Consider the following 12,034-nt stretch of genomic DNA (forward strand, 5'->3'; position numbering starts at 1 on the left):
GTAAACTGACAGCATAATAATAATTTCCTTATAATAAACATGTAAACTATTAGACAATGAAACTTGAGAATGCTCTGACCACAAATGGTTGGTCAGCCGCAATCGTCAAAAGATCCTCTCCTGCAAAATATAATTCGAGTCAACATAATAAAATTGATAGAATAAACCATGAACTTCTTCTTTTCAAATTGGTAGGTCACACAACATTACCGATTGCAGCAAGTTTCTGCTTCTTCTTTTCAAACTTCTCCAGTAGGAAAAAGAACGCCCATTTTAACCATAGCTTTAAGCACCTGCAGGAATACAAGATTCAACACTTCCCAGAAGGTCGCAGGGTATAGATTATCATCTGCTGGCTCAGGGAAAGGAGAAGGAAGAACCCGCAGGTGGTGACGAGGAGTATAGAGATCCGGCGAGCGCGGCTCCGCGCGACCTGATGAGGGTCCCCGCCGCAAGGCCTAGGCCGGGGCGGCGAGCAGGACTCCCGAAACCCTAATTTGCTCATCAAAACTTTTTTCTCTAAATTTGGAACCCTAAATCCCAAACTGAGGCATAAATTCACGATTAGTACCTGCTCTGGCATCAGTGATGCTGCGCCGCCGCTGCCAGGAGGCTCCCCTCCGGTGCATGCGTCAGCGCGCCCTCGACATCGTCTTGTGCACGCGGCCGCTGCGAGACCGAGGCCTTGGATGACTGCAGCACCGGATGCGCATCCTACTGCTTCGGATGGCCGGCGGCTGGAGCCCTGGCGGCCTCACGTCCTGGTGCACGTCGCGGGAGAGGAGTCGCGCGAGGGTGGACAGAGATCGCATGGGTGCGTAATTGACGGCGCGCGTCGGGTGCGGGGGAGGGGAGGAGTGAGGAAGCCGCGGGATAGCACCCGGCAATGCATGGGAGCGAGCGGCTTTGGTGTCGCACCTGTGAACGGAATAGTTATGAATGTTTTAGTCGTAGAGATTTCTTATCTATAGACGCAACTTGTTATTTCGGGCCTGTTTGGTATCATGGCCGGAGAGCCTGGCAGCGCCCGTGGGCTGTAATGCCGCCCATGTTTGATGCCTAGTAAACCTCACCTTCCGGCCCGGCCGCCCGCGTGCAAAACATGCTCCACCTGGAGAAACGGTCTGCACCGTTGGGTGCAGATGCACCAAACACAAGCAGGTGCTCCTCACCAGCCTGGTCGGAGCTGGCCACAGCCAGGCTTGCGGGCCGAGCCGGCCTCAGCACTGATATCAAACATGCCTCCACACACACAAGCGCGCGCGCACACACACACACATATATATACACACACATACATACATACACACGTATTCTTTGTGTTTTCGACAAGTTCAACAAATTAAATCACATATATTTTACAGAAAAATGTAAAATATAATGGCGCGCAACAACCTAGGCTATAGATAATAATAATGTCATTACAACAGGTTAGTTAAACGGTAATGTTGTGCTAGGGACGTCCGTCCAACCTAGGCTATAGATAATAATAATGTCATTACAATAGGTTAGTTAAACGGTAATGTTGTGCTAGGGACGTCCGTCCATCCGGACATTCTCATTGGTGGGCCACGAGCCCACGACACCACCCCAACACTCTTCACTTGCGTATGCGCTTGTCCACTCGCCTCCAACCATATCAGCTCATGAGCCCATGGTCCACTCCTCTCCAAGTCTCCATTCACCGCAACTTTTGCGTCTGCACCGCCGCGGTGCGCTCTAACGCGACCACACCACCGCGGTGTTCTCCACCGTGCCCGATCGACTGTCGTCCTCTCTTTCCTCTCCACCGGGCCATCCGCCCGCCACGACGTTCTCCACCGTGCCGGTCGCCTTCTCCACCGGAGCTGCGCGCCACTCCATGGCATCGAGCTCCACGCTGGCGTTGAGCTCCGCGTCGACGAGTCTCCATTTGTCCAAGGCAGCAAGTATATGTTGCGCTGCAAGCGTATGTTTCAAGTGTTTCAGATGTTTTAAAGGTATGTTGCAAGTGTTTCGTATGGATGTTGCAAAAGTAGATCAGAATGTTGTATATGTTGCAATGGTTGCACACGTATGATGCAATCGTCTGTTCCCAATGTCTCGTCTATTTTCAGACGTATATTGCAAGTGTGTTTATCTGAATGTTGCATATGTTTTCACACATATGTTGCAAGTGTTTTATCTTGATGTTGCATATGTTTACAATGGTTTTCAAGTATTTTTAGGTGTTTTTGCGAGTGTTAGACGTATGTTTCAAGTATTTCATCTGTCTTCAGACGTATGTTGCAAGTGTTGCATCTGGATGTTTTAAAAGTAGATCGGGGTATTGCACATGTCATAATGTGTGATCGCTTGTTGCAGCTGCTGGAGGGGGCACGAGGGGGCGGGCGGGGCGCAGACGCCGCGTGGGGTCGGGTGGGGCGCAGACGCCACATGGGGTCGAAAGGTACGCGGAGTGTAGACACAGGAACCGGGCGCAGTCGCGGGCATCTACCTGGGCGCTAGCACTGCCGTAAATTAAATCACCTGACCTTGATTGGTGATGCCCCTACTCAATCAAGCAAACGGCCTTCATAACTTTTGCCGTATTTCGCCGGTGAACGTAAGTTCTTGTTTGGATGTCTCATGTCTCATTTCAGTTTCATTGGTAACATACGTGTCCGATGGCCATCGGTGCTGTGGGTAGAGAAGAAGAATCGGAGGCGGCTAGGCGCTTCAAGTGGCAAAAGCAAAATCATGCCATGCATACTTCACGATCTACCACTACGAGGGAAATGCTTTTATTCTGAGATAGATGATCAGTGCTGCACACGATGGGATGATCTAGCTCATTCTTTGATTCGATCGGCTGCATGCATGCTTTTGATCAACCATTTGCTTCAGTTTGCCGTAGGGGCGGATCCAGGATGGGAAAAAGGGGAGGATAAATAGTGAAGATTTAGAGCTAGAGCTAAAATTTAATGGTGATTTGAGGCTAAACAACAATGATTTAATGGAGAAATGAGGCTCATGATGAGAGCTGCAGCCCCCAACCCCCCTTGGATCCACCCCTGGTTTGCCGATCCAATCCCTACGGAATCGTCTGCACTCTGATCCGGTTTTTAGGCCTACGACTAACAAATACCTTAGACCCTATTTCGATCCTCCGCACTTCTTCGGCCAGAATTATATGCTTACTTATAAAAAAAAGAATTTAAGAAGATAGATTTTGATACTTTAATGAATTTCTCGTGCAAAATGCTAACATTTGCTAAAGAATCAGGATCGTCCTAGATTCACTTCAAATTAGGTACATGTTGAAATAGGGTCTCATGCAACATCCTAGTAAGTTTATGTCCTAAAAGTTGTATATATAATTTAAATAATTGTCAGTCAAGGGAATATTAGATAGTTCTTCCTAGTTTTAAAGACTATCTCCAACTAATAGGGATCCTAAACAGAGCATCTAATTTATTTTTTAGGGCTAGATAAAAAAAGAACCTTCGACTAACATAGCTTAAACTCAAGTCCATATATTACGAAGGCTCCTAAATATCCCCTCAACTCATCTCTTCAGTGGTGTATAGCATACTCTATAGCTTTCTTTCTATGAAGTTTTTTTCCATCACCCTCTTTTTTTCCGCACTGTCGACGAAATACGTCCAGCAGTCTACCGAGGGGTATGCCCACGGTAGTTAATGAATCGGTGGAGGTGCGCGTAAGGGAACCGGATGGTGACACAGAACACAAGAGACAACGATTAGACAGGTTCAGGCCGTCAGCTTGACGTAATACCCTACGTCCTATGTCTTTGTAGATTGTATTATGAGAGATGAGATGTCTTAGGCTAAGCCTAGGATCCGTATGGGGATATCGACTAGGAAACCCTTGCCCCTCCTTATATGCTCTGGAGGGGTAGGGTTATAAGGAAAATATCATATTTTGTATTATACAATATCTAATAAATCACATCTTTTTGTAGTCTTGCGGTGCACGCCGACCAGTGTCGTGCGCCGTACGCCTTGATCTTGTGGGCTGAGCCACCTCTGATGGTGCGGCCCATGTCTTGTCCTGTGGGTACCAGGGGTTATACCCCCACACGCACCGACTCCCTCCCGTGCCACCGCCACATTTCCTCTCATCGCACCACTGCATTTTTTCCTACGAAAGTTTTTTCTACCATGCCAACTCCCTCTCATGTCATCTTTTTTCGTGTCGTCTCCATCCCGCGTTGTCACCCTGCTTCCTCCTGCCAAGCCACCACCTCCGGTCCTCCATGTCCGCCTCTGTCCAACCGGGGAAGAAGCAATGTCGTTTGCTTCAAGTCTAAGGCTGTTGGAGCTGCCCACTCCCTTTGTTGGTTCATGGGAGAGCACTAACAATGGCATCCAGGAAAGACTTATATATTGAAAGGTATTCTTGATCACTTTTGTGCCCACAAGAACTATGTGGTGTGATAGACAATTCTATTTGCCCATATAATTCTTATGTTTTAACAAATTTTGAATTTAAATTTAAATTGTCTTATTTGAAATCATGAATTTGAATACGGTTCTTAATTATATCGTTTACAAATATCTAAGTTTGAATTATAGTGATGTCGATATACGTGATGATTATAGTTAAAAAAATGAGACAAAATAAAAATAAGGTTTAGATGTAGGGGATTTTGTTCGAGTTGGAGCTAAAATATAACCTTACAATATAGAGAGAGCATCTACTCAGAACGGCACTATTTTAGGAACCACTGTTAGAGATGCTTTTAATAGTTAGCAGCATAGATCTAACATTCCCTAACACTACCCACAATGTTCAAAGATGTTTGGATTATTCATTTTATTTCTATTATTTATAAACTTGGAAATAGATATTTGACTCACTTGATACTTCATTAACATCGTACAAACCACACCGTTTAATCGTTTATAGACCGTAAGAACGTCCCCTCTGTTGTAAAACATACGGACTGTTTCCTACAAGGAAAGGAGAATGAGGAATCATAATCCTAATCCATTTATATGTGGGCTCTTATCAAACTCTTAGGCCTTGACAAGACTATATATATACGTGGGAGCTCTATGTTGTAATTATCAATAATTAGAAGAATAAAAAATAGTCTCCCTATCTTGTGTCTATTTATTCTTCTACTTTCATCTACTGTGTTGATCATGAGAGACGGAGAATGAAAGGTCCTAACCGCTGGCGACATGTTTTATAACACGTTATCAGCACGACAAGCTCTACGTCGACATCTCCGTTGAAGCCGCCGCCGATCTTTGACGCCGACGCTCATGCTGACGTCCCTGCCGCGACTACTTCGACAACGTCGACATACCCGACGTTGTTTGCGGAACGGATCTGCTACCTCTACCTGCAACTAAATCTGCACTGTATCGACATGCATCGTCGTCATCAAGCAGTCAGATCTATGATAATGTCAAACGCCTTACGCGGTATATATCTACTAATCACTGCCCTACGCGATATGTGAGGTAGATTAAATTGACATCATGGATCAGGTATGAAAGAACCACAGCTTGAGATTGTGTCCCGACCATCGAGCCGAGTTTTGCTCTAATTTTTCTACCGTAGTAGATCAAATGTACAAGCAGTACATGCACGAACAGGTACAAGCAATAGCATGTAGACCCGTATGCTTGCACATGTATTCGTTTGTCTTCCGTATAACAGAGTTCGCATCAAGGTTTGATTAAAAAAACAAAAAGGCTGAGTACATGCAGTGCTTGTGGCCAGATTCAAATTGCGAACTATTGAAGGCACCCAGCACTAATCGGCCACCGGATTGGCCACATTAATTACCCTCGTATGTCCCCGTTGAGTCATTGGCGAGTGATCACACTTGAACGTGGCCATCAAGAGTAGCCACTACGCTCGCACGCGTATGGGCCCGTAGCCAAATCTGTCGTCCGCATGCCACCGGTATGCTCACGTGTGACACCGTGACTCATCAGCCAGCAGACTACACGCTGCTTGCCACCTCTGCCCACGGCTCGCATGCCACTACTGCTCCGTCCGCAACGAGCACGTCACCCTGTCTTTGTAGGACCTCGGGGTTTTTAATGCCGCAATGCATAGAAGAGAGCAAACCCGGCGGGTACTTATGGGTTATAAGGGCCTTCGGGCCAACCAAACTGAACAGAGGAAAGAAATACGGGCTGGAATCGGTCTAATAAAGAAGTAGATCGTGCTACAAATAATTTAAGAAATAAAACCAGAAATTGAGGAAGGAACTGTAGATCCGAAATTCTTTGAACAGTCCTTGTTTCCTGTAGAAACTGTTTATAGGCCTGGTATTCTTGGAGAATAGCGCCTATACTTTCAGGAAAATGCAGATTTAGAATATTTTATCATGAAATTTAATTAAACCTAGACCTTCTGTTTGTACATATTTACTGTGTTTCTTATACCCGCATGTATAAGAGATTGTATACAACATTAAATCTGTAGTTTAATTATTGTTGTTTTGTCTAGCTTTATTTTTCTGAATTAAATAGTAGATTAATTCTGAAAATTTCCTACACTTTGAAATTAGTTCTGAAAAATATGCTAGCGCAATATCATTAAGAATTATATGCCATGTAATTATAACAATAAAATCTTGAACGATGACATTAGAAGAAACATGGTATAAGGTATATGGCATCTCTAAATCCTGCAGATCTTAGACTTATCACCTTTGATAGGCTCATATTTGTTTTTCCTAGCATATTGAATTTTTGGGATAAATCAATAGTTGGTATTAATTCTGAAAATTTGCATATATCATTATCCTGAAAAATGCTAGGACGCTTCTAAGAATATTTTGTATAACCATCCACTATCTTTTTGCACATTGCTACTTATTTACATGCAGTAAACTCATATGCACATGATTATTCCGGTAATAATAATATATGAATACCTTCGTGAAAAAGGAATATCCTGGATTTGTCCTAAATGACAGAATTATATAACATGGTCATTTATTAAATCCTAGTAGGATATTCTACTGTTACTGAAGTGGAGTTGACCTTAAGCATTATACTTCCTTATATTACTCTTAAAGAATGAGTATGTGACCAATCTAAATCCCGAAGGTCTTATGAGACTCACTGAATGAGAAATTCTAGAAGATATCCTATATTATGATTGAATAATGCCAGAAATATTAAAAATTGAATTTCAAGCTATATGACCATATGGGATATAATGCTGCTCTATAAACAAATAAAATAAGCTTGAAGTTTTGTGATTAAAAGTCATAGAAGATGAGATGGTAAATAAGACTTTGTCTAATTTCAGAAGAAATATTTCTTGAAATAGAAATACCGAGAGCATTGAAGTACTAGAATTATTCAAATTTATCATCCATAATTACTCAATATCAAGTAGAAATTGAGTTAGAATTTTTGGACAGCATTATGAATCAGGATATATGACTTGCATGTGTCGTACTCCTAGAAGGATCATGATTACATATCACAACTATGAAGTGGAGCATGCATGAAGCTGCTAAATGTCAAGCATAGAAGCTAAGACATGTAAGAATAGATAAGGATTACAATATTTAAAGGTTCTCTTGAAGAGCTTAGCCATGTGCTTATAGACTTGTATATCTTTAAACTTACTATCCTGAAGTATTAGTAGTAGTGGTGATGGTGCTTTAAGTTTTAGTTCCCATTGAATTAAGTGGATTATGTAAACTCATAGAAGAGTTAATAGTTACTTTATTAGCTTGAAGACTAATATGAAGCATTTATATATTCTTAGTTGTAATTCTTACTTGCAGTAATATGTGTCAATCTTGCATGGAATAAATAATTTTTATATGTTTCGCATATAAATAATTGTCTATTTTTGTCTATCTAAATAAGTTTGCAATGATTTATCCACAAAGAAGCCTCAATTAACCATGAAGGTTATAGTTCTTTGTGCACTACTACCATGTATGTACAAGGGAAACTGGATTTTCTAGAAGCACATGAACAATTGGACTATACTGGCATATTAACTGATCTTGGAAGGATCAATTTAGCCAAGAAATAGTATAATCCTAAAACTAAGTATTTAATACGTTACCCCAAAAATTAGAAGTTTATGTTTTACCCTGAATATATAGTTGTACACTAAATAGTACACTATATATGTGAATTTCATGCCATAATCAATGAATACTAGAAGTATGACTGGATTCTTTGAAACATTAGGAATGATTATTCATAGATGATGCATGAAGCATATTACCACTTGAACTAATTGTGGCATGAAAAGGGGGAGCAATTTTGGGTAAATGCATAAAAAAATGTGGGTAATATATTGTAACACCCTCGGTGTTACATTGTACAGTCTTTTGCTAAAACACTGCATGAGCATCGTACTTATGTGTAAATGTCTATAATATAGCGTGTAAAGCAATATACGTAACTTGAAACGTTCATCGAAAACGCAAAACGAATGTTATGTTTCATGTCGCGTTATATCACTTAGGGTTCTAAATGAATTTTTATCGAAAGAAAATGCTATAGAACGCATAGATGAAACTTTGATAAAGTTTGTAGTACAAACTTCGTAGATGACGGTGAAATGCTTGCGGTCAGGAACGGAATTTGCTAGCTAGCATACTTGATAGCTTGGAAATCGAATTCGGCATGGAACTGATAAGAACTTAGTTGAATTTCTTAAGTTAGAAAACGCTTCGACGAAGCTAAGTTCGGCAATTTTTGTAAGCGAATTGGCTTAAGTAGGGGTAGGGTTTCATGGCGGGTTTTGGTAGCCTAACATGCCTTCTTGAGTATGGAATTGGTGGTTTAGCAATTGAAGCACCGAGGTGAATTTTTAGAGCGCTTTAAAAATCATGCATGGCACGTTCCCGGACGGCTTCAGTGTTTGGACGCGGTCACCGTTGCCTCGGCTCGGCGCGCTGCGCTGGTTCACCGACGCGCACACACACACGCACGCATGCCACTGCGTTGGCCGTGCTGCTGGCCACTACCACCTACTACCGCGCCCAAGCATGCACTTGCGTGTACCGCCACGCTGGTGCTGGTGGACCCAGCCGCTCTGCTCCGCCGCGGTCGTCTGCCTCGCTAGGCCACTCGTGTGCGCTCTCACCATCACCATCGCGTCCGCCTGAGCCACCCTGCCACCTTGTGCTCTCCTGTGCGGGACCGTGCGCGCGTGGCCTGTCTGGGCTGCTATCGCACGGTGCCGCTGATGCTCGCCGTCGCATCGTGCTGCGCCCCTGGTCACGTCGTGCTTCGACCACTGCTGTCGCACGACCACTGCTGCCATTGACCCTTCATGGCTGCACGCACGTGGGCTTGCCTTGTCTACCTTGCCATCACGTCCGCGCTCGTCATGACGCTACGCTGCTGCCTCCCCTGACTGGCGCCATGCCACTATGTCGCGCAGAGCCGAGCCACCGTTGTTGGTTTGCAATTTATGGCCATGCGGCCCACTGTCCTGAGTGCGTTGGTCGTTTCCTCACCGCCCTGTAGCCCATATGCGATTGTGCTTCGAGTTGACAGCCGCATCTCGCCACAGCAACACCGAGCCAAGCCTTGCCTGCCTTCCCCTGTTCCTCTGTCGCCATGGTCGTCGGACCCATGCCTTCAATTCACCGTAGTGGAGCCACCTCAGTCCAATTAACCCTGTCCATGGCTTCATCGTATAGTCAGCCAACCAACCGACACCAGCTTTTAGCGAGCCTCGCCGTGCCATGCTCCAATTTGGAGTTTCTTCCCGCCGAGTCAATAAGACCGTGTCGGTATGCATCGACGGAAAGCTCCCAATTCAGTGCGGCTCGCGTCAATTCATTGCACCGCCAGCTTTGCCTCCACCTACTCGTCACCCTATGCACCTTTGCCTAATCGCTACCACCTCCTAGCCACCCCTGACGCAGCCTTGCCACCGTCGTGCACCGTCGCACCATCTGCACGCACGCGGCCAGCGTGGCTTGGGCTGCCTCCAACCGAACAACTACATCGTCTATGTCTGTGGTGAGTTACTTGAGCTCACTAGCTACCCCAATTTCTTTGGCGTTGTTGTAACTCATCGAAACGCCACCGCCGTGATTGCAGGAGCTCCGCCACCGTGGACCGGCCTTGCTACGGCGTCCCGATTTGCGCTTTCTTCACCTAGTACTTTGAGTTCACGCATAGGCAGGTATCGGCTCCATAGATAGGGCGGGGAAGGGCTGGTCTGGCCAGCGTAACCGCCCTATGCCGGCGCCACCGCGCCGGTTCGCGTGCGGGTGCCCTAGGGTATCGTCATTGCGAAGACAAGTTGTTCCGAGGGCTTATCTGTGAAGTAGATGACTGTAGGAATAGTGTCGTGGGTGTCAGAGTGATTTGCCGTTAGGTCAGGGCCGTTTTTGCAAAACAGCCAAAGCGCGCGGGCCTCCCCGTCGTGGGTCGTCGTCGCCCGGCTGGGCCGCGCCCCTGTGTGGGCCGCGCCACGCGTTGAGTGGGCACGCGCATTGCGCTGAGCTAGGCTAGGCCGCTCGCGTTTTGGGTCGCACGGTAGAATTAGGTTTTCCATTCTCCAGTAAGGTAATAAGTGTTTATTCAATTTGGTTTTGAGCTAAACTTTGATAATTTATAGTAAATCTTATAGATGTTCAAAAATAGTAAAACAAAATTTGTTAGGTTCACAAAAATACTATCTATCTATTGGTGTAGTTAGTTTATAGTTAGATGTGATCATGATAGGTTCATAAATTCAATTTAGAGATGATTAGTATTATTTAGCTTAATAATTGTAGGATTTTTTGTGGCAAATGGATGATAGATTTAGTCATGAAATTTTTACAGTAGGCTCATTAGATTATTATGCACTCACTATAATTTTTGTAGCCCTATAGTAGGTTGATAAATGGAGTAGCTAGTACTCCTCGTTTTATCATATATAGAGTAAATTGGTATTAAGAGTAAGAATACCTTTAGTGCTAAGATAATGTATGTCATGCTTCATACTGGTTAGTGGTAACAGTAGGTAACTTAGCACCTTAGTCGGTAGAACTAGCTTAGTAGCTTGATAGATGTATTCTATTTTAAGAGTTGCTACTGCCGTATTACTAAGTATTGCATCATCATTTCATGAATGTAGATCATGAGTTGGTAGAGTTCGTGCCTATGGACGAATAGGATTACGAGGAGGTTATTGAGGAGTACAAGGAGGAGATCCTCGTGTAGGAGGGAGCCTCGGAGCCGTTCGGTGCTGACTTTGTTGACCCACCGCCTGCCCAAGGCAAGCCCCGGTGTATAACCCCTATTTTGAATGATCACTGAATATATATATGATGTGCATTTACGTTATAGGCATTTTATGGAAACTACATGCATAAATATATCTACCTATGAGTCCTACTAGTACAGGTCAAGTAGCTGCTATGCTTAGGATTTCGATAGCATGAGTAACCTGCCGTTACTCACAATAGGTGAGAATTATGATCACTCATGATAAAATGGTGGAAAGAAAAAATGGTGACTAGGCAGGGATATGGTTTGGGTACTGGTGGGTGTAAGAGGTTGTGTCCTGTGGCCAATGGGGCATAGCTTGGTTACACTTTTTCCTTGTCTGTGTCGGTTAAGGACCGGCCGTTGCAATGGACGCTAGGCAAGTCACAGATTTATTATCCTGAGCACATACTTGGGTATGGGCGCAGGGAAGACTTGTTGCTCTTTTGTCGTGGGTTCTGCCTCTTTTTGAACTGACCGATTGGAGGCGGGGATGGTGGAGGTTCTTGCACCGCACTAAGTCTGGGACTTAGGAGCGGGGGCTTGGAGTCCAAGTTTGGACGGGGACCTAGACCCTGAGATAGAAGGGTGATGGGTTGGTCTTGCTTGTGCCTGGGGTACAAGCAGGGCGTGTGTTTTCGGGGTACCCAACTGGGCACATTGATTCACGAATCGCCGCCGTATCGGTATGACTTGTCTTAACTCTAGCATCATAGTAAGAACTAAAAGATGAAAGGTGATGAAATGGAACTGATTGCTCAACTCTTGCTTGAAAGTAGAACAGGTGCTTACATAGAATGGTTAGATAATAAATTAATCATGGCTGCTAATAATAA

Source organism: Miscanthus floridulus, chromosome 3, assembly GCF_019320115.1.
Source record: "Miscanthus floridulus cultivar M001 chromosome 3, ASM1932011v1, whole genome shotgun sequence".
Classification (NCBI taxonomy): Eukaryota; Viridiplantae; Streptophyta; class Magnoliopsida; order Poales; family Poaceae; genus Miscanthus; species Miscanthus floridulus.